Genomic DNA, 22,508 nt, shown 5'->3' on the forward strand with positions numbered 1-22,508 from the left:
GTAGGGCGGGAAGCCGACCTAAAAACGCCTAGCATAACAAAGTCAATAACTGTGTAGTGGTAACGAAGGCATGGAGTCGACTTAGCATACCTAATCTTTTGAATGCAGATTTTTCAAGGGAGGTAATCTGATCTTTCCAAGATAAATCCTGATAAAATGAAATGCCAAGTATGTTTAACCTGCCACGTGCCGGTTATTTTTTAGCTCTGTGGGTCACACCAGTGTCAGCCATTTTTCGACCTTTTTTTTTTTTTTGCTTAAATGATAGATTTTGATATGGAAACAATGAATTTCGCCATTAAAATGCTCAACAAGGCTCAAAAATTAGTTTTATTGAGTCCTGCATACTCGTGTACAGGTATAGCCGCTCTCACGCTCACCATGTACGTGAAAGAAAGCCGTTTTCTATGTGAGGTATACTCAAGGATTTATGCTGGGAAGGTATAGCAATGTTCAGTACACTTTTCTGATTACTTATTATTTCAGCATCTATCACAATTTGCATGTCTTTCTCACTGTGAATGCATTATCTTGCACTTACGTGGAGATAGGTACAACCTGACTTCATTACGTACAGTCCTGGCACTTACAAGAAGGTATTTACAACTTGACTTCATTATATAGTCCTTACACTTACAAGAAAATATTTACAACTTACACTTACATGAAAATATTTACAAAATGCCTTCACTATGTACAGCACTGGGTGAGGCACACAGGCAGAGTGAGGCTGAGCGAGCGTGAGGGGGGCAGCGAGTGAGTGTAGGGCCTTGACAGCCTGGGAGATGGTAGAGGAACAGTTACCTTACATGCCTGCCAATTTTTAACAGAGATTGTTTCTGGCCACTTCAGTTTGAAAAATCTTTTACTGTGAACAGTGATGTCGGGTATCAGTAAGAATATAACTAACAAGTGGTGCCAGGCACAACAAACCTCGCCAGACAGCAGTTATTTTATTTTCAAACGTTTTCCAGTTATAGCGCTCTGAAAATCCGTGATCTTGCATTTGACCTTTCAAGATCACTGAAGGTCAAAGGTCATGGTGCCAAATGAACGCCCATATGAGACTTCATATATGTAAATAATATTGATAATAATAAATATCTCTATATTCAACCAGTTTCAGGTTATAACCCCTGAATATCCGTGACCTTAAGTTTAACCTTTCGAGGTCATGTAAGGTCAAAGGTCAAGGTACCAATTCAAAGCACAAATGGGACTTCCTATATGTTGATAATAGCAAAGATTTTTCTGCAACCAGTTTCAAGCTGGGCTATAGTCCCCTGAATATCCGCGACTTTGAGTTTGATCGTTCAAGGTCACTCAGGGTTATAGGTCTTGGAGTCAAACGAAAGCCCATATGGGAGTTCCTGTATGTTGACTAAAGAAAATATCTCTTTCTTCAACCAGTTTCATGTTATAACATTCTGATAAACCGTGACATAGATTTTGACTTTTCAGAGTCACTCGATACCTCCAAAATTTAATGACTTCCTTTTGGGACCAGTGTCTATATATCCTTGTAGTTTCATGTAATTTCATTTAGCCGTTTTTCCTAACAAACGATCAAACAAACAATCAAGCAAACAGAAAGACTCAACTGCCACGAGTCGGCTCGTGACATCATTTGGTGAGAAACTGCGAACTCTAGTAGAATCCCAGTGTTTATCGTTCAGTTAACCGCTCACCCGGCCGGGAGTGTTTTTCAGGCAATTTCTCAATGTGTCATAAATGATCATCTTTGTGCAAGACATTAGCACTTCCGCTGAGCGATTTATTGTGGGCGTGTTTCGTTCATTCTAGCCATTAGTAATGTGGCTGGACATTTCCCTCTTTCCCACGATTTGGAGTTAGTCGAGGTTTGAGTGCCACGAAAGCAGGTTGGGCCAGAGCGTGTAGTGCCGCCGTTCCTGTATTTCCACATAGTGTGCTAGGCGAGAGACAGCGAGTGCAGTGTCCTTCCAGTAACGACGCCCAGTCATCCGCTTAGTCCACTCTTTGACCAGTATTTCTTTTCGTTTTTTTCCTAAGTTTAAGAGTTTAGTTTTTGAGTGAGCGAGAGAGTGCGATCTCCTTATTTCGAATTCATTTCGAAATTTAATGTAAATTTATTCCTTTGTAATCAATAAATTTAACAGTCCTTTTTCTCGAGCTTAATGTAATGTAAACTCGTGTTTCAATTCTCCATTGAGCTTATTTCACTTATAGCTCCTAGCTTGCATAAACGCTTTGCTATTCATAACTGGTATTTAGGCCAGTCTTTTCGTATTAAGCTTAAAATCCGTTGTGCCATCTAGGAGTTAATGCATCAGCAAGAACCTGTTACCATTAATAGCATTAGTTATTGTTAGGGGTGAAGTAACTTTCTCCAGAGGCCAACAGTACTAATAAAGAGCATTTGTGAGTAATTAGTCTCTGCTGTGTACTGTTGAGAAAGTTTATAAATTCTTGTCCTGAGAGAATCGGCGAGGCAAGCCAGAATAAAGTAATCATTGCTTGATTTTTAGCAAGACAATTCATTGTCCCTGCTCTCAGTATTATTAAAATTATCCTTTAATATTGCATATAATCTTAAAAACCCCGTGACATCAACCAATAGCAAATTACACTGCATTAGCAATGGGATGGAACCATTCACATCGAATATGCCTCCTTAATTTTTGTTTCTAGTGGTTGTAGTATTACCAGCCATAGACTCATTTGAACATGTGCGTAGTGGACTGCAGACTGAAGCTACCCTTGTTCCACGGTCCACCATCCTCTTCGGGATGGGTACGGAACAATATGACTTGCTAGCACCACCGCTCGTTCATATCGGTGTTACCACATAGAAGTGTCCCACTCCAGCACCATTAGTTTCTGTAGTTGCTGCCAGACATGTCATAGGTATATATGTCTTAATTACCATACATTACCATTTGCTGTTTATGTTTCCATTAGTTCACACAAACACTCGTGGCTCCTACGACTCACACCGAGATATACAAAACAGTCTGTGTTTGCACCGAACTGCAGAGAAGATATCACCAGCACGTGTGTCCAAATCGCCATACACTGAACATTATTCATTTAAATTTGCATTACTGAGTATAACCGGTAGCCCATTCACTACAATGACAATCCACTTATACTCACCTCGTCTATGGACGATTTTACTTAGTTTAGTAGAGACTTTTCGGACTAAAGGAGTGGCTATAGTTTCATTAATACTTTCATAGCTAGAGATCCTTTTTAACTTATGTCAGCTAGACCGAAATGCAAAGTTCATCCTCGTGCTGAAGGGATTAAATTTTTATAAACGGTAACATTTCATTGCTTGAATTCTTGCAAACAACTGACTACTTATACTACAGACATGTAAAGTATGTCCGTATCACCATTCCTTTTATATTTACCTTTTCATTAATCCATTTAAACACCCAGGCTCCTAGAGCTCACTCTCATCTAAACAGACTCTTCTTGAGTTAGCACCCTATCGTTTCATGATACAACAGGCACGTATAACTACAGCATCATACACAAACATTTTACAGTAATGTTTGCGTTTGTTCACAACCAACTCTCTGACGGTTATTCTCACTTTTTTTTTTTTTAAATCTATGTAAAATAGTTTTGTTCCGGTAGGAATGGAATACTGAAGTACAGTACATCCAGCCATGAGACCATTAATGATGCAAGTATGAAAACGCTGTTGTATATTTGGCCGAGGAGAGTAACAAACAGGTTTCCAATATGCCATTTCATTGGCTTGAACGAATAACAGCAACACAAATGATAAATACAGAATACATACAAACATACAAATGAGCCTTAACAACTGCTCGCAGGAGAACGTCGGTCTATAAGCCTCCCTCTGCTTCCGGTTTGCTCTCCCCACTTCGGCCTAAATTACCTTGGGTAGTGCACACACTAGCAGTCTTCAAGTTTCAAGTCTGCAGAACTGAACAGATGCTGGTAAACTAGTGTGAGGCAGAGAAACTCTGAATCTTATTTAGTGGGAATCTCCGTAACAACCATAACACATGTTCAGCCTCTTATGACTCGCTTGAATAAAATTGTCTAACATTAGCTGGAACAGAACTCGGAAGTTTTCTCGACCAAGAAGTCCTCGTGCTGACAATACTAACATTCTCAGGGTCATTTGACTGATTCATCTGAGTAAAATTATCTGCAGCAAACCAGAATACAGTACAAGAATTAAGAACACCATTACTAACACTCTCAGGCTCGTATGACAAACTGAATAAACTTGTCTGGCGTTAAGTGAAATATTATACAAGAGTTGTCACGGCAATGAAAGAAATAGCCAACGTCACCATTATTAACACTCTTAGGCTCCTATTGGCATCTACCTGAATAAATCTGTCTGGAATTAGCTGGGACAGAATGCTATAATTGCAACACTATGAGAGGGTCACTTAGTGGTCGTGGTATACTCGTGCGATAAGCATATCGAAGACGTACTATAAAACAACAGTCATCCATTTTTCACCTCTTCATTTTTCCACCTACAATTTATTTTCCTGTCCTTCAAATGTGTCGAACAAACCAGAAAATTTAAGTCATCCAGCTCAGTAAAGTGGACTCATATCAGTAAACCATCCTCTTCAAAAATAACCCCCATTAAACTAACTCGCTAGGCCAATGTAGTTATAATGGCGATGACTGACCCGCGATCTGGCTGGAATGACAGGGACAAAAATGCTCTGCCCGAGTGGTTCATGGGGTTTTGATGGGAAAAATGGCCATCAGAAGTTAATAAAGACAACGAGAGAGAGAGAGAGAGAGAGAGAGAGAGAGAGGGGGGGGGGGGAGGGGAGAAACCATAACTGAATTAATTTAAAAAGATTACAAAAAACAACAAACCCTGCTCCGTAAGTAGGCGAGGAAAAGTTATGGCATTAATGGAAGTGATTGAATGAATGTGTGTGTGTGTGTGTGTGTGTGTGTGTGTGTGTGAAATAATCCACATTGTTGTTGGCACTGGAAATTTTTTTCAATATGAGTCATAGTTTCTGCTTAGGTAAGGGTGGCTAGAGAAGGAAAAAAACAGGAAACAAACTGAAAGACTACTCGTAATACAGAGACAGGCAAGTTGACTGAACGACAGACAGACAGGGAAACAATCAGCAGTCGGTCGATAGGGGGAAGACAGGTGGGTATCCAAGTAACTGAATGAAGGGAATTTGGAATCTCTGACAGGCAAAGAAACAAGCTAGGAGAAGCAGGGTGACAGTGACGCAGGGTGAGAATGAAACAGGGTGAAAGTGAAGAAGGATGAGAGTGAGTCAAGGTGAGAGTGAAGCAGAGTGAGATGAAATAGGGTGAAAGTGAAACAAGGTGAAAGTGAAGAACGGTGAGAACGAAACAGGGCGAGGGTGAGGCAGGATCAGTATGAGTGAAAGAGGGACTTTATTAACAACGAAGGAACCATGCACACAAATCCACTACCATTTTTTTCAAGTTTAATATTTTCTGCAAATGGCTGGGACAAATATAGGTAATACTGTATAACTCTTTCATGGTCTAGACAACTGAGGTGTTATATTGTAATTAACGCCATACGATTTTATTCAGCCACGAGTCAGACATAGGAGACTGAGTTTTTTTTTTTTTTTTTTTTTACTCCTCTCTATCACATGCCTTTCTTTCCTTCCTTTTTCTTCCTTTCTTCTGCTTTCCTTCCTTTCTTTCCTTCCATTCCCCTGACTGCCTCCACTTCTTTTCATCCCTGTTCTTCCTTCTCTCCTTCACAGTTTCTCCTTCATTCCCTATCTCTTCCTCCTTCTTTTCTTCCCTCTTCCTCTTTCTTCTCGTTGCTCTCTCTTCGATTCCCTCTCAAGTTTTATCATTCTTCCCTCTTTCCTCTCCTGCAAATTTCTCTTTCAGTCAACAGCCACCCCCTCTCCAAAGTTTCCCTCGTCTCGCCTCCTGCTCTGTTATTCTACTTTCTTAAACTTAACTTTTTTCTTTCCCTATGTAGGCTATTTCATCTTCCCTATTTATTTTAGCCTTTATTCTTTCACAGCCTTTCTAAAGCGCCTCTCTCCAGTCCTTTATTCATCGTCTTCCTATCTTCCATTTTCTTTCTTCCTTATCCCTCTGTATCTTGATCCTCTTCCTTCTTTATTGAATTCCTATTCCTCAGCTCCTCCCCCCCCCCCGTCTGTGTTTAAAGCTTCTCTCCCATTCTGTCAACATCGTTTATCCTTTTTTCTTTCCTCTCTCTCTCTCTCTCTCTCTCTCTCATAAATTCCTTTCCTCCATCCTGCCTTCTCTGAGTATCTCTTTCCTTCACACATCTCTCCAACACATATCTCTTCTCCTTCATTCCTCCTTCTCCTTTTCTTGACTTGCTTCCCTTCTTGTTTCCTCTTCTTCCCCCTCCCCCCCAATATTACTTTCTTCCTTCACGCCTCCATTCCCAGTCTTCTCTTCCTTCCTTCGTCTTTTAAGTTTCCTATCTGCTGTTCCGTTCTTTACTTTTCCAACTTCCCTCTCTGTCCAATCCTATCTCCAGTTAATCCTCCATTTCCTATTTCTTCCCTCCTTTACCAGAATCCCTCCTTCCTTTAAGCCTCTCTCTTACACTCCTATTTCCTTCCTTATTCTTCTTTCTCACATTCTTTTTCCTTCCTTCCTTCCTTGCTTCCTTTAGCCCGTTTTTCCTCTTCCATTCTTCCTTTCGTCTGTTTTTCCTATTCCTTCCTTCCTTTCGCCTGTTTTTCCTCTTCCTTCCTTCCTTCCTTCTTCTCTTCTGTTTTTACTCTTCCTGCCTGCCAGTTCTATCTCCAGTTATCCCACCCTTCCCTAATTCTTCCTTCCCTTACCTGAATTCTTCCTTCCTGTACGCCTCTATCCTACTCTTCTCCTATTTCCATCCCTTTTCTTCTTTAACACATTTTTCTTTCTTCCTTCCTTCCTTCCTTCCTTTCGCCTGTTTTTCCTCTCCTTCCTACCCAGTTTACTCATCCATTCAAGCCTCTTCCCTCTCCTTCATTCTCAGTCCTTCCCTCCTCATCCCCCTGTAAATCACTTTGCCCCAAAGTCATGTCTCTTATCTCAACTCCCATCTATTTTCACCCTTTCCCTCCTGCCAACAAATATCAATAGCCTCTTCCTTTTGTTGTTTTATGTTCTTTCGTGTGGCTGGGCCCTGCCTCTCCCATTTTTTTTTTTCTGCATTATAACAAACGATCTTAAAACGATGGGTAGATCTGTTTGTATTTATTCTCCTTTGTGTTCAGTTTTTCTCCTACCCCCTCTATTTCCACCCTTCCCTCCCTACCGCTTTCCTCCTCTTATCTCTGCATCCTTTCTTTTTCAGCGAGTGTGAAAAATTGCTCATTGTATTTTATGGGAGATGGAGTCATGATTGCTCCATTAGTCTCCTCTCCGCTTCTCTCTCTCTCTCTCTCTCTCCGTACTTTATATAATTCGTAAAATTTTACTTTAATTGTGACAGTTCATCGAAATTAGTACGATTGTCAGAAATCTTGAGAGTATTCTTCTATCAACACACCAAATGTTAAAATTAAAATAATAGGAGTCTCCCTGAATGAGTGGGGTATAACCTGACACTCTAACCCACTTACTATTATCTCCTTTTTCCTAGCTACCTCCCCTTGATTTGGCCACGTCTTAAAGAATACTTAGCAAGATAAGTCGGACTAATAGATAATGAACGGCTTCCGGTCTTGCTTGGGTTGCGTGGGTCAAATCCAAGTGTCCTTAAGTGCAGTATATCCATTGCAACCCCGTTAGCTAGCCTAGTTGAACTGAACTAAAAATGGCAATCTCCTTCTCCTTCATTGGAGTCAGAGATGCCAGATATTCATTTAATTACAATTACTTAAGTACAATGAATTCTATCTGTCTATCTATTTATTGCCAGACGCATTAATCCCGTAAAGGATGGCCACAAATAAATCGCCTCCATTTCGCCCTGTCCCCCCCTATTTCATTGCCCTGCTCCCAGCTCACCTCCTCTCTCATATACCTCTCCACTCCATCCCTCCATCTCATCCTTAGCCTCCCCCTCTCTCTCCCCCCTCCACCTCACTCACATACACTCTCCTTGTTAGTCTCTCGCTCTCCATCCTCTCCACATGGCCAAACCACCTCGGATGTATTTCTCCTAACGGTTCCTATCACATCCACATCCACACCACAACGTTCCTTCACATCCTCATTTGTCAGTCTGTCCCTCCATGTGACTCCACATCTCTATCTATCTATAGCCCGACGCCCTAATCCCGCAAAGGGTGGCCGCAGACAAAACGCCTCCAAGTCGCTCTGTCACCCACCATTTGACTACCCTCCCCCCAACTCACCCCCTCCCTCATATACCTCTCAACTCCATCTCTCCATCTCATCCTCGGTCTACCCCTCCCTCTCCCTCCCTCCACCTCACCTACATACACCCTCTTAGTCAGTCTTTCATTCTCCATTCTCTCCACATGTCCGAACCACCTCAGTGTATTTCTCCTAATCTTCTCAACCACATCCACATCCACCCCACAACGTTCCTTTACTTCTTCATTCGTCAACCTGTCCTTCCATGTCACTCCACATATTCCTGTCAAGTAACTCATTTCCACTGCTCTCACTCTTGACTTGTTCCCCTCTTGCAAGGTCCACGCCTCGCTTCCATGCGTCAGGGTAGGGATCATAATACTATCATGCAGTGACTTCTTAACTTCCATACTCACCTCACTATTTCTAATCACTGCTTTCAGTGAACTAACAACCTTCCTTCCCTGCTGTACCATTTCACGCACTTCATCCCCCAAAGTTCCATCCTTACTCATCACACTACCCAAGTACTTGAATGCACTCACATTCTCCATATCCTCACCATCCAACCTCACTGTACATTTTATGACTTCATTCCTCTCAAACACCATAACTTTATTTTTATTTACATTAACTTTCAGCTTCCTCCTCCTACACACTGTCCCAAATGCATTCACCAAACTCCACATGCTCCTGTCAAATAACTCATTTTCACTGCTCTCACTCTTGACTTCTGTCCCTCCAACAAGGTCGAAGCTTTACTTCCATACGTTTGAGTTGGTATCACAGTACTGTCATGTAGTAGCTTTTTCACTTCCATGTTCACTTCCCTGTTTCTTATCACTGCATTCAAGGAACCAGCAACCTTTCAAGCACTTTACCCTCCAAACTTCCATCCTTACTCATCACACTCCCCAAGTACTTAAACGCCCTCACATTTTCCATTTCCCTTGTCATCCAACCTCACTGTACATTCACTGACATCACTTCACTGAAGACCATAACTTTACTCTTCCCATCATTCACCTTTAGATTCCGTTTCTTACACACTCTTCCAAACTCATCCACCAAGCCTTGCAGCTCCCCCTTCGTCTTCTCTTAACAGCACAGTAGTATCTGCAAACAACAGTACAGGGAGTTTTCTAACAATGCCCTGTCTTACTAGGGCCGCTCCAACATTCACTGCCCTACCTTGTATCTCTTTTATAACCCCATCCATATACAGATTGAACAACCATGTAGACATTACACATCCTTGTTTCAGTCCAACCTTCAAATAGAAAAATTCATTCAATTCACTATCCACACTCACTGCAGCCTTAGCACCATCATACATACTCTTCACGACCTTCAACAACTTCCCATCTACTCCATATATTATTAATGCTTTCCACAATCATTGTCTATCCACCCTGACATATGCTTTCTCCAAATCCATGAAGGCAGCATACAACTTCTTCCCCTTCTCTAGAAGCTTTTCCATTAATCTCTAAGAATGAATATCTGATCTACACAACCTCTTCCCTTCCTAAAACCCCCCTGTTCTTCTCCAACTAATTCCTCTGTTATTTCCCTAACTCTGTCCTACAGTATACTTTCCCTACTACACTAAGAAGATGCCCCTATGATTACCACACACTTCTTTTTCCCCCTTCTCGTTTGTACAGGGGGATAATGAATTACTTCATGAAACTTACAAGGAAGGTCTAACTTAACAAGTTAATCTTAGTTTTAAATAAACACTAAAGCCCAAAATTTCTTTTATCTGTATTATGATATATAAGACCTTTCATGTTCCACATCATCATACTATGCATCCACAGACATGTACGTGAAATATTCCTTTAATTATAGGAAATTTATACACATTTATAATTTAATTATTCATATCCTATAGAGCCAATACTCCGGGGGCATGAATGATGAGTGAATGGAAGCGTGGCCCATTGGATTGGGCAAATTTGGGCTGTCTGGACATTGCTACTCCTCACCTACAGTGGGAGAGGAGGTCCGGATGATGATGGTGATTATTTTTATTATTCATAAAAGGTTAAATGCAATAGCATTTAATTTATTCATAATAAAGGCTATTAACCAGAAAACTTCAGCAAATCCCTGGGTTATTACACCACTTTGAACCTGCACTAGCCATTCTCTGGTAAATTCCTCTGCTTTTTAACGAGGACAACTATATTAAAAAGTGCGCATACACAGCTACACAGAGGATATCTCCTTCTGGGAGAAATAACTTCCACAGGTTGGGGCCGGGCGAAAAATGATACCCTGCATCATTTAATATGTTCTCTAGCAAGAAGATCTCACAAGTCCTGAGAACCCTGTGTTGTGGCCCTTCAAGGTCGCACATCTTGACGGAATGGTTCTCCACCATTCACTATCGATGGTTTTTTATGTTGACATGTCCTCTGCGTTTAATCTTGACAAGTACCAGCACCCTTCCGAATCTGGATGTTGTGGAAACAACCTTAGCTATACTAGATCTTTTGTCCAGCTGATGATCCACCTTCGTGAATATGGCACCTGTGCACTCCTGCTGCGTGATTGGTTACGGTGAATTGGTTACCTGAAATATCATATTTGCAAAAAATAGTTGTACCTTATATTCCAGTTCTCATAAATGTTTTGCATTGCCATTGTACTATACAACATGAAACGAGTATGTGTCTGTGTTTCACCCAAACGGACAATGAATACTGAGGAAGTTGAATTTGAATCGAAATATTTATTATTATAAAAGGTACGGAGTTGTCTAATGCAATAAGTGCCTAAGTATTAAGATACCTTTTATTTGCATATACCCACCCAAATGTGTTAAAAAACGGGGGGGGGGAATGCAACAACTCTATACCTTTTGCAACAATTAATATTTCAGGGGTAGGCAGCCCCTCCCAGGGAAGTACTACCTCCAAGGTAACGGAGGACTCAGGGAATAGCCTGAATTCCATTTACTCTCCTAGGCCTTGGTAGCTGGTTACACATCTTTCTGCCTCAAACATCAGAGGGCATCAGGCTGCCTTCTTAACACAACACACACATCCACATTATATCACATTGCCTTAAACCAGCTATCCTCTCTCCACAAAACACAAAACACCAATCTTGTCATTACATATCATACACATTTTACAACACACCTCTGCTCTCCCCCCCATAAAAAGAACCATGGCTGCTGCTATACTGGGAATTAGTGTGGTGGTTTCTTGGGTGACCACCACTGGCAGGGCTGGATTGTTTGCACAGGGCCCTCCTGGTCGTCCTCAAGCGACTGTGCCACCTCTAGCGTTGTGGCGCCCTAAATCTGCTCGTCAGTGCAGTAAAATTTTCTTTTGCAATATTAGGGGACTTTACTCCAACATCAACTCTGTTCAAAATTTCCTCCAGTTTGAATCCCTGATCTTGCTATTTTTGACAGAGACACAAGTAAGCTCAACCTCTGATTTAGCTAGATTTAATTTTCCTAGTTATATCTTGATTCAAAATTTCAGACCCAAAGGAGGTGTATGTTGCCTTGCTAAATCAGAAATTGCCCTGGAGAAGATTACTAAATTTAATTGTCCTTATTTCGACTATTCCATATACAAATCAAATTCTTTTGGTAAAATTAAGTATTTCTGTTGTGTTTATCGTTCCCCTAATGCCCCTCCAGAGCTGAGTTTATTTGACTCTCTGTCTTCACAACTAAGTGTCCTCAGCATTAATACTGCACCAGAAATGACTATTCTGGGTGATTTTAATGTCCATAATGTTGAATGGCTCACTTATTCAGCCAGAACTGATGACTCTGGTCTTGAATGTGAGCTATTTGCAGACTCATTTAATCTCACCCAGTTAGTCAGTCAACCCACCCGTGTACCAGACAACCCCGATCAAAATCTCCACCTATTGGACTTGTTTCTAACAACCAATTCAGATAATTATAGTGTCGAAGTGAAGTCCCCCCTCGGATCCTCGGATCATTGTCTGATTCAAGCCACCAGTTTAACACCTACCACACCCTCCTGCTCTGAACAGGTCGTGGTGACTAAATGGCACTACGACAGGGCAGACTGGGAGGGACTCCATAATTTTTTCATGGATGTTCCTTGGACCTCCTTTTTCTCCCAAGATGCAAATTCCACATTGGGCCACATACAGGATTTCACTAAAGTCGGGATGGAAACATTCATTCCCCATCATAGTTACAGAAAAAGATGTAATTCTCCTAAATGGTTTGACCACAATTGTGCTGGAGTAACAGAACATAAAACAATAGCCTATAACGCTTATACAAGGACCAAAACCAAAGAAGCCTTTAACTATTACAGAAATATCAAAACCATGCTAAAACTATCATCAATCTTTCTAAATCAAACTTTTCTGCATAGACAGGCTAACAAACTACTAAACAACCCAAATTATAACAAAATATTCTGGTCAACCCTTAATTCATTCAAAACTACCTTCACTACTTCCTCTTCCATTCCACCTTTACAGTCCACCAATGGAAATCTAGTAAGTGACCCACGTGGAAAAGCCAAACTTCTTGTTGACATTTTTTCTACAAACTCAACCCTAAATACAGAAAATCACAATACTCCTGTACTCGATTTTGATTACCCTCAAATACCTCCTTTCATGATTCACACCAGATACGTACTAGCTGTATTACAGAATCTCTCAGCAGACAAAAGCTACTGGTCCAGATGAATTTCCTTCAATAGTACTTAAAAATTGCTCCTCAGTATTGGCTCCTGTATTGGCAACATTTCTCCGCTTATGCATCCGTACCTCAAGTTTTCCAGCCTCTTGGAAAGAAGCAAATATCCATCCTGTTCCTAGAAAGGGGGCAACTTCTGATCCATCAAACTATAGACCAATTGCAATAACTTCCATTCTTGGCAAAGTTTTTGAGACGCTAATTAACAACCACATAATCAAGCATCTAGAAATCAATAAATTAATCAATGATCGGCAGTATGGATTTACACAACAACGTTCAACTGTAGACATTCTTTTGCCTTCTTACCCATCAAATTAACAAAACAATAGACCAACACAGTGAAACACACACAATAGCACTAGATATATCAAAAGCATTTGACAGAGTATGGCACCGGGCCTTATTGTCTAAGATGTCACACTATGGCCTTGCATCACCGGTTCCTCTAATTTCTTACCTTCATAATAGAAAAATACGAGTCATTGTAGATGGTATTTATTCTCAGTTTCATTCCATAAATGCTGGCATACCTCAGGGATCAGTTTTAGCGCCAACCCTCTTTCTCATTCGTATAAATGACCTCCCGTCTGCAACTCACAACCCAATACACTCTTACGCTGATGACTCGACCCTCATAGTTCTTTCACATTTAGTACCTCCTTTGCACAATTTGATATTTTAAATTCCCAGATAAACACAGCTATTTCTCTGAACCAGGACCTTCTAAAATTAATCAATGGGGACAAAACAAATCTGGTCTCCTTTAATGCTCAGAAAACTAAATACATTAATTTCTCCAACAGAAAGAATCCCTCAGACTCTCACATAATCTTAAATGATGCCAATTTTCCCATATCCACTACAATTGATATCCTAGGTGTTACTCTAAACCTCAACCTAAGCTGGACAGCTTATGTTAATTCCCTTGCTTAAAAATGCTTCCAAAAAATTTGGACTTATGTACAAAGTTCTTGAGTTCTTCACTGACGAGCAAGTGGCCACAATATACAAAAGTCATGTGCGTTCTCAGATTGAATACAGTTCACCACTATGGAGCGGTTGCATTGAGGCAGTTGGACAAAATTCAAAATAAAGCCATTAGATTAATCAATAATCTTGCCATCATGCGAGACCTTCCCCCATTATCAGTACGTAGAGATGTTGCTTCTTTAGCATTATTTTATAGATATTTTTACCGCAAGTGTTCAGACGAACTGGCTTCAATTGTTCCTTCCCTTCACATTTTCACCCGAAATACTTGGGCAGCTGCGAGCGCCCATGAATTCACATTCTCTCCCCCGCAATGCAGAACCTCTGCTTATCAAAATTCATTTATCCCCAGAACTACTACTCTCTGGAATTCGCTTCCTGGGAGTTGTTTCCCCGCAAATATTTGATCCACTTCAGTTCAAGTCCAGTTGTTATGGGTATTTTTATGAATGGAGGATGCCTTTAGGCACATGGACTTATTTTTTTCCCCCTTTGTTTTTCCTTCCTCCATTCTCTATCTATTAAAAAAAAAAAAACTTCCTCAAATTCATTGTCCATTTGGGTGAAGCACAGATACATACTCGTTTCATGTCTGTTTGTATAGTACAGTTACAATGCAAAAGAGCATTTATGAGAATTGCAATATGAGTTACAACTGTTTTTTTGTAAATATGATACTTCAGGTATGAAAATGAAGCCGTTATTAAAATGTTTGTTATGGTTAACCGGTGAATTCGGACACATTCACTCTAAGTAATCACCCGGCAGGAGTGCACAGGTGCCACATTCACGAAAGTGGATCATCAGCGGGAAAAAATTTGAGTATAGTGGTCACTGGGATCTAGGTTGGCCAGTTTTCACTAAGACCACATCTGTATTATTTAAGGACTTGTTACTGGTAGTTGGAGCCCCATAATATCTTTCTCTTTGACTCAGTAGATAATCCTCGTTCCAACGCCCATTAAAGGAATTTAACACCTTTTTCAAATGTTAATATCCTTTATGCAGATGTTGCCCTAGTTCATTCTTCTTTATGGTGGGATCATCTACAGTACTTCCTACTGGATATCAACACTAGGAACCGAATAGAGCCTTCTGCCATACAACTTTTGAGCTGGTGTCAAGGCTTCAATTGAGACACTTGTATCGTCCAGACCTGATTAAAGATCTATCATTAATTAAAGCCTAAATTTAAGTTATTACAGTCCTTAACTCTTCTCTGGTGATCTCTGTTCTATGTAAAGTTTTCTTCACAGTGTCAATAATTCTTTCCATGAACCCGTTTTCCCACGAGGCTCTAGGAGCTATGAACTGCCATGTACAGTTGCAGATTCCAGGATGGGCTTAACCTTTGGGTCATTCATTGTACTTAAGATTAAAGGTGATGCTCCAGTGAAATTGGTTCCGTTGTCGCTTATTAATTTATTAGGACAACACTGTCTAGCAGCAAATCTTCTGAATACATTCAGGAATGTTAAATATTAATCTTCTACCATTTTTAGACGGACTGCCCTTGTACAAATTCAATTAAACAAAAATTTATGCAACATATAGGAAGTTCCTCACCGAAACAGCTATAGCCCCTGTATAATCAACTCGAGTTACTTTGAAGGGGAGACTTATATTTACCTATCCTTTGGTAAAGAAGGTGGTCCATATGTCGTTGTTCATACCTCCTGAATATAAAGCAGTTCCTGAGATACTTCTTTACAACCTTTCTACCACTGGGAACCAGATACCTTTGTCGGACTCGGGCCCAAGTCTGTAGCACACCTCCATGAGGAGTTAATTCATGTACTTCTTTAACAACTAATTGTACAAAATAGTCACTCTTTGATAATAATATAGGGTGTCCAGTTATGTGAGGCAAATCAGCTTTACTATTCTGCCACTGCATCTAATTAGACCCTTTCCGTCTAATCTCTTATCAGCTTATTATTGCTGTAAGTGCCTTGACATAAATGGTTAAAATCTCTCCGTTATACTTCCTTTGCAACTTTATCACCCAATACTCCAAAAATTCAAACTCCTCAAACGCAACTTTCTTATTTAAAAATTTTACGGTTAGTTTAGTAGTGTTAAGGACTTCTCTTTTTGATGAAAAACAACTGATGTATATCACATCTGGCTCAGGTACACCAGGATCCAGTTTTAAAGACTAACCTTAGCAATAATATTCTGTTTCTGGTCGCGTTATCCTATAATTAGTAACCATTTAGGACCTTTAAACCACAAATCATCTCGGATGAACCTCTTGACTGTTGAGCCTCTGGAGAGATCAGCTTGGCTTTGACTGGAGGATACATGCATAAACTTAAAGTAGGAAGATGGTTCTTTTAGAGTCTTCACTCTGTTGCAGACAAAACGAATTTTACTGTCTTCCATTCCTATCCAGCCAGTTTAGTTTCCACGTCTATGGAAGTTATTTCCATACGAAGTAGGGTTCTTCCATTAATTTGTGTAACTATGGCTTTGAACATAATAATTATACTATAATCTGTTCACAATAAGCTACTGCCCCATATGCCTTTTGAGAAGCAACACAAAATACATCTGCAAATGTGACTACTCGTTACTGTTTATCAGCCTGCGAATACATGCGCTTGATTATTAAATTTCCTTTCTAAATTGTTCTCATTGTTCACCATACGTCTCACCTAATTTAGTGTCCCTTTCCAGCTTTTCTTGCCAAGCCTCTTCTACTAAACATTTGCCTTAATAACTATCGGCCTGACCAATCCTAATAGGTCAAGTTAACAAGGACCTCTGTGAGTGTTCCATCAGAGAATTTAATTGGTTTTAAACTTATTTCATCAACCCTTGCATTCCACCTAAGAACCAACTCATTCAGAGTTTTAGGAATGTCAATATTAGGATTGTTTTCTTGTATTCTATCCCTTAAAAGCTGTGAATTTATACTCCAGCCCTGTAACGGCAAATTTGCCCTTTCCCACATTCGGAACTGGCTACCTCAGAAACTTTCAGTGCAGTCCATCTCTGTATGAGCAACGCACCTTGTAAACCTGTCCATATAAGAAGGCCTGTCCTATTTCAGGGCATTTGGCATTCTTAAAATGGTGCTTTAAAGTATTACATAATAGGAAAGTTGAACCAGCACAAGAGCTAAAGCGAGGCACCGATCGGAAACAGTAAGTTTTCAAAGGACTATCCTTATTTGAGGGCTTTGATACCAGAGGAATATGCTGTAAGTTTCCTATCCTCTTTCACTCAATCCTGAGTTTCTATGAAAAGCCGTACCAATATTCTTCGCTGAATAAGCATTAGGTTTCTAAGTCTAAACAAAAAGCAATGCAAGGTAGAGCAAACCTGTCCCCGGCAGTCATTTTAGTGCTGACGTATAAAAACGCAATAGGATATCTAGTCAAAGGTGTGACATAAAAAATTTGGAGTAAGTCAGGTGAAAAGTGATGATTTTATGCCCATTTGAAACTTCTCAGGCCCAACCCACTTGACACTGAACCTCTCACCACTAGTTGCGGGGTGACCCCCTGATGTAATGAGGGCATGTTATTGGAAGCAGATTCGAAAGATGCACTTTGGGTTTTGGTTTCATGTCGATATGACCAATATGAAAAGAGTAATGGCGAGAAAGTGATTAAAAAATATATTTTTGGCATTTACAGCCTGGGCCTTGGCCCAGTATGGCCCAAAAACGTAATCAGGTGATCATTCGAAGTAATTTTAGTCAAAATCGCACCAGTAGTTTTCGCTTAAAGTTGTTAACAGACAGACAGATAAACAGACAAGCCGAGTGGAAAACAATACCCTCCCTCTAGCCCTCCGGGGCGGGAACGGGTAATAATATATTCCCCCTAGTTCTCTGTTGGTGTAGGCCCACAGTACAGTGCAATCTTTCAAGCTTTCAGCTAATCCTTTTGATGCTTTACATTTACTACAATAAAAGACTCGTCGTTATGGAGTTGTCACTTATTCTTCAGTTGATCGTGGCATATAATATCATTTTTATCGTTGTTACATGTTTCAGTTTGCCTCCTCAGCTTTCCTAGAAGTAGAATTTATGTGAGGCTTTGCTGCGTCTGGTAATTTGTTAACTCCGAATGGTTTAGCTTCCATGGTAAACCAACCCAATACTGTCCATCATTAAATTCCACAGACTGACCATACTTCATAGTTGTTTTTACCTCGCCGGACGGAGTCCTAGACGAAATATTGTTTTTGGTCGAGGTTGTTTCTTTGTTTGTGATGATATGCAAACATTAAGGGGAAAACGGCTAAATGAAATTACATGAAACTTTCTATGATTTGTGGGTACTGGCCCCGGAAGAAAGTGAATAAATTTTGGAGGCAATCGAGTGATCTTAAAAGGTCAAAATCAAGGTCACGGATTTTTCAGAGGGGCTATAACTCTGAAAACCGGTTGAAGATGGAGATATTATCAGCAGAAAGTGGGAAACTCTTAGTTTGGGCTTTCATTTGGCACCAAGTACCTTGACTTTGAGCAGACCCTGAAAGGTCACACTTCAGTGGTCACGGATATTCAGGGGGTTATAACTGAAACCCAGTTGCAGAGATATTTACAATTCCCAATATGTAGTGAAGCCCTAGGTGGCTTCTAATTCGTACCATTACGACCTTTGACCTTAAGTGACTTTCAAAAGTCAAACTCAAGGTCACGGTTACTCACGAGGCTACATCTCAAAACTGGATGCCGAATATTGAGAGGGATTTGCTATTACTGAAAACAGGAAGTCCCATACGGGTTTTTAATTGGTACCATGACCTTGGACCTTAAGTGACCTTGAAAGGTAAAACTCAAGGTCACGGATATTCAAGGGACTATACCTCGAAACTGGTTGAAGATAGAGCTATTTACTGTTATTATTATATATAGGAAGTCTTAAATGGGTTTTAATTTGGCACCATATCTTTGATCTTCAGTGCACCCTGGAAGGTCAAAACGCAAGAGCACGGATTTTCAGAAGTCAGTAACTTGAAAACAGTTAATATACATATATATATATATATATATATATATATATATATATATATATATATATATATATATATAATAAGATATAGATAGAGTGATAGATATGAACTTTCGCTGATTGGACGAGAAGTAGAACTCAACGTGGTATGTCCTTCATTCTTTCCTTGTCCTTCAAGCTCACGAGTGACTTTTCACTCCCTCTTCTGTCTTTCATTCCTCTTCATTCTTTTCACTTCCTTCATCCTGTGGGTGACTCCACACTGAGTGACAAGCCAAATGGTTTCCTGTGCACCAGGAAACCATTTACTGATGCTGGGTGGTAACCATATGAACCAAATTCTTGGCGCTCTGGTGGTTTAGTGGGTAATTATTGGTGCTCCAGTCGGATTGAGCCGGTGAAGGTTTATATCCAAGGGGATGGTTGGGGTTGATTGCTCATATATACTGCCACTCTGTGATGAGTGAGGCTGGTCACCCCTCATCTTAAATGTCGGGACCAACTGCTCAGGCCCCGGGCTTCCTGCTCTCCTCATGGGGAAATGTAGAATTGGATGATGGATGGATATATACAGTATATATATATATATATATATATATATATATATATATATATATATATATATATATATATATATATATACATGTGTGTGGGTGTGTGTGTGTGTGTGTGTGTGTGTGTGTGTAACTTTCGGGGTGAGGTTTTGTTTGTGCACTGGCACCACTCTATTTTTAAAAGTTTGGTTCTCCATATTGTATTCCCACACTGTCCAAATCCCACAGTTTGTGGTACAGGTTCAGTTTTATCCTCTATTAAGTCATTTATTTGAGTGGGTTCTAATTCTGTATCTATTCTAGTTAACCACTGAATGACTGTGTAGGTAGTAACAAAGACTGAGTCTACCTGTTTGGCCCCTCCCTGCACATGCTTCAGAATTGGCAACTGACTCCACAACAAAAGTTTCCTCTTGGACTCCTTTGAACGTTCAGTATTTTATTCTTCTAGAAAGTCATATGTTGGAATTTCTGACAGTAATCTATCCTAATGATCACTTTAATGGGACCCACAGGATCTGATCTCACATTCTGTTTAATAGTTTTTATCTCCAGACTTCTTACATGATCAAAGGCTTTCCTTCAGTCCTTTGATAAATATACTTGTTTCCATCTTATCAAGTACAGCTGCTGTTATATGGCATTTATACCAGCCAGTCTGAATTACGGGTCTAACTAAGTCAAAGGATTGTACTCCTTTAGTAGTTAAAACCCAGTAATGCTTCAGATTGTTTTTGCCAATAATGGATAATCTTAATTTTTCTATTAATATCAGCAGAAATGAAGGTCTTTTTGCACCAGTATAAAAATTAGTACATGCTGATACATTCCTATTTGCTATCATTACCTTCACATCTTCAGTTGGAACTGTAGCTGGCATTGTTACTGGTCTATTTTATTTTGAAACAGTCATATTGACACTTGCAAGTTTAGGAATCCTCATTTTTGACCATCCTTGGACAAAAAGCACAATGATAATTTCCCTTATAGCGCCTGAAACAAAGATTAAGTCTACTTTTACAGTCTGTGGATGTGCGTCCTGAATTCAGACAAATCATACATCACTCCAATTCATTCATCCTCACTATTCTAGAGGCATAATCAGAATAATTCTGACAATGTCAGTGGAATGCTGTTCAGCATAAAATATACAACTTTTCCTGCCCTTTTCCAGTGGAAATCTTTGCCTCGTTATTTATCACCTGCTTGTCAGTTCTTTGTCCTTGGCAATTTTTCTTCAGATTTTAAGGAGCCAATAAAAGTGCCAACATCCCCTTTGTTTATTATGTTTAATTGAGACTGACTTAGGCTTCACCGCCAGTTGCTCTTGTGGTTCTTTTCTTTACTTAAACCTTCGGTTTACTTTCAGCCGGCTTCACTGTTCCTCGTAAATATGCAAACTTGCATTAAGCCATCCTCAATCATCTTACAGGAAAAATGATCTTTCTGGTACCTGCCATAAAATGCATCCTTGGTTCTAGATATTATCTTTGAAAAAGATGTTAAATTTCTAGAACCAATTCAATCTGCTGCTTTTAAATTTTTAGGGTGAGACTGTAATCCGCTGAAGTTTTGCAGTGAATCAGTATCATAATTAGGCATGGGTAATTAATTTTAGAATCTTCAGTAATTGGGTAATGGCCTCGCCCTATCTTCATAATTCTGTTCAAGGATAGTCTAAACCGCGTCATAATTTTCCCAATTTGATGGTAGCTAATTTACCAACGTATCTGGCGTGCCCTTGACTTGTACAAATAGATAGGAGAATCTTCTAATCTTGGAGAGGTCTGTTCTGTCATGGAGTAAGTATTTGAATGTACAGTACTTCAAAAATATTTATATTTTTGCTCCTCATCAAACTTCTGGGAGCGTTATCTTTAGCAGTGTGGTTTAACAAGTCTACACCTAGTGTTTCTGCATAAGAATTAACTACTTTTGTTTCAAGCAACTTTACGATTTTTTCACGTACCTCTAGGCTATTTTCATACTTCCTTCTTTCCGATCTACACAGATTTTTACCATCTTCCTTCACAATAGCTGCTTCTAAACTGCTATAACTTTCATCATACTTAGTCCATCTGTCTTCTAAGATTTTTCGTAAATACTTCTTAAAATCTCTTTTGACAGTGGTATTTCCTCTATTGATTCTTTACAGACATTTATAGCACTTGTTGCCCGTCCTGCCTTTCCACTCATTAACTTCTTTAACAATGAAATGGACATTTTGGATGATTACCTTTAACTGATTGTGGGTGAGGTTTTAAACATTTCCCTATGGGCTGTCAAACCGCCGGGTTATACCGTTCTCCCCACAACATAATCCCACAAAATAAACAGTTAAATTTGTTGGCCTAAGCCCAGACGTAGTTGGTTCTTCAGTAATTCCATCGGACCACCCATGGCTTTTACTATGTAAAGGGTATCCCTCTTACATTCTATGTAAGTTTATGACCTTGACGGTTCCAGTGAAAAACTTCAACTTTTAGGGTTACTAGGAATAATTGTGCATTAAAATGAGCAAAGTTCCATCCGCTACATATTCTCTGCAACTGACTATTTACTGCCCTGCTGGTTAATTTATATGTTACATAACTTGCTGGTGCATCATATGGTAGATTTCTAGGCTCGAGGAGAGTTATGGATACAGAGGAGTTATATGACCCTTCAAATATACGGCCTCCCCATATGGGGTCCTCCTGTTGTTCTCAAGAACTGTGCTTCTGTGCTTACACCCTGCCTAGGCAAACTCTTTAGCCTTTGTCTGCCAATCCTGTCCCTTTCTTTCTTGCTGGTGCTTTGCTCTCTCATTCAGCCAGTCCCAAAAAGGGTAACCACTCCCAACCCTTCACCTATCGTCCAATTGGTTTAACGTCCTGTATTTCAAAAAATTTTCGAGTCAATTCTCAATAGAAAATTTCTGCATCTTTCCTATCACAACCTTCTTTCTGATCGTTGTCAGAAGCTACGTCTTCAGGACGCTCC

Source organism: Coenobita brevimanus, chromosome 110 (assembly GCF_032717465.1).
Source record: "Coenobita brevimanus isolate Jiangsu-jjx chromosome 110, ASM3271746v2, whole genome shotgun sequence".
Lineage (NCBI taxonomy): Eukaryota > Metazoa > Arthropoda > Malacostraca > Decapoda > Coenobitidae > Coenobita > Coenobita brevimanus.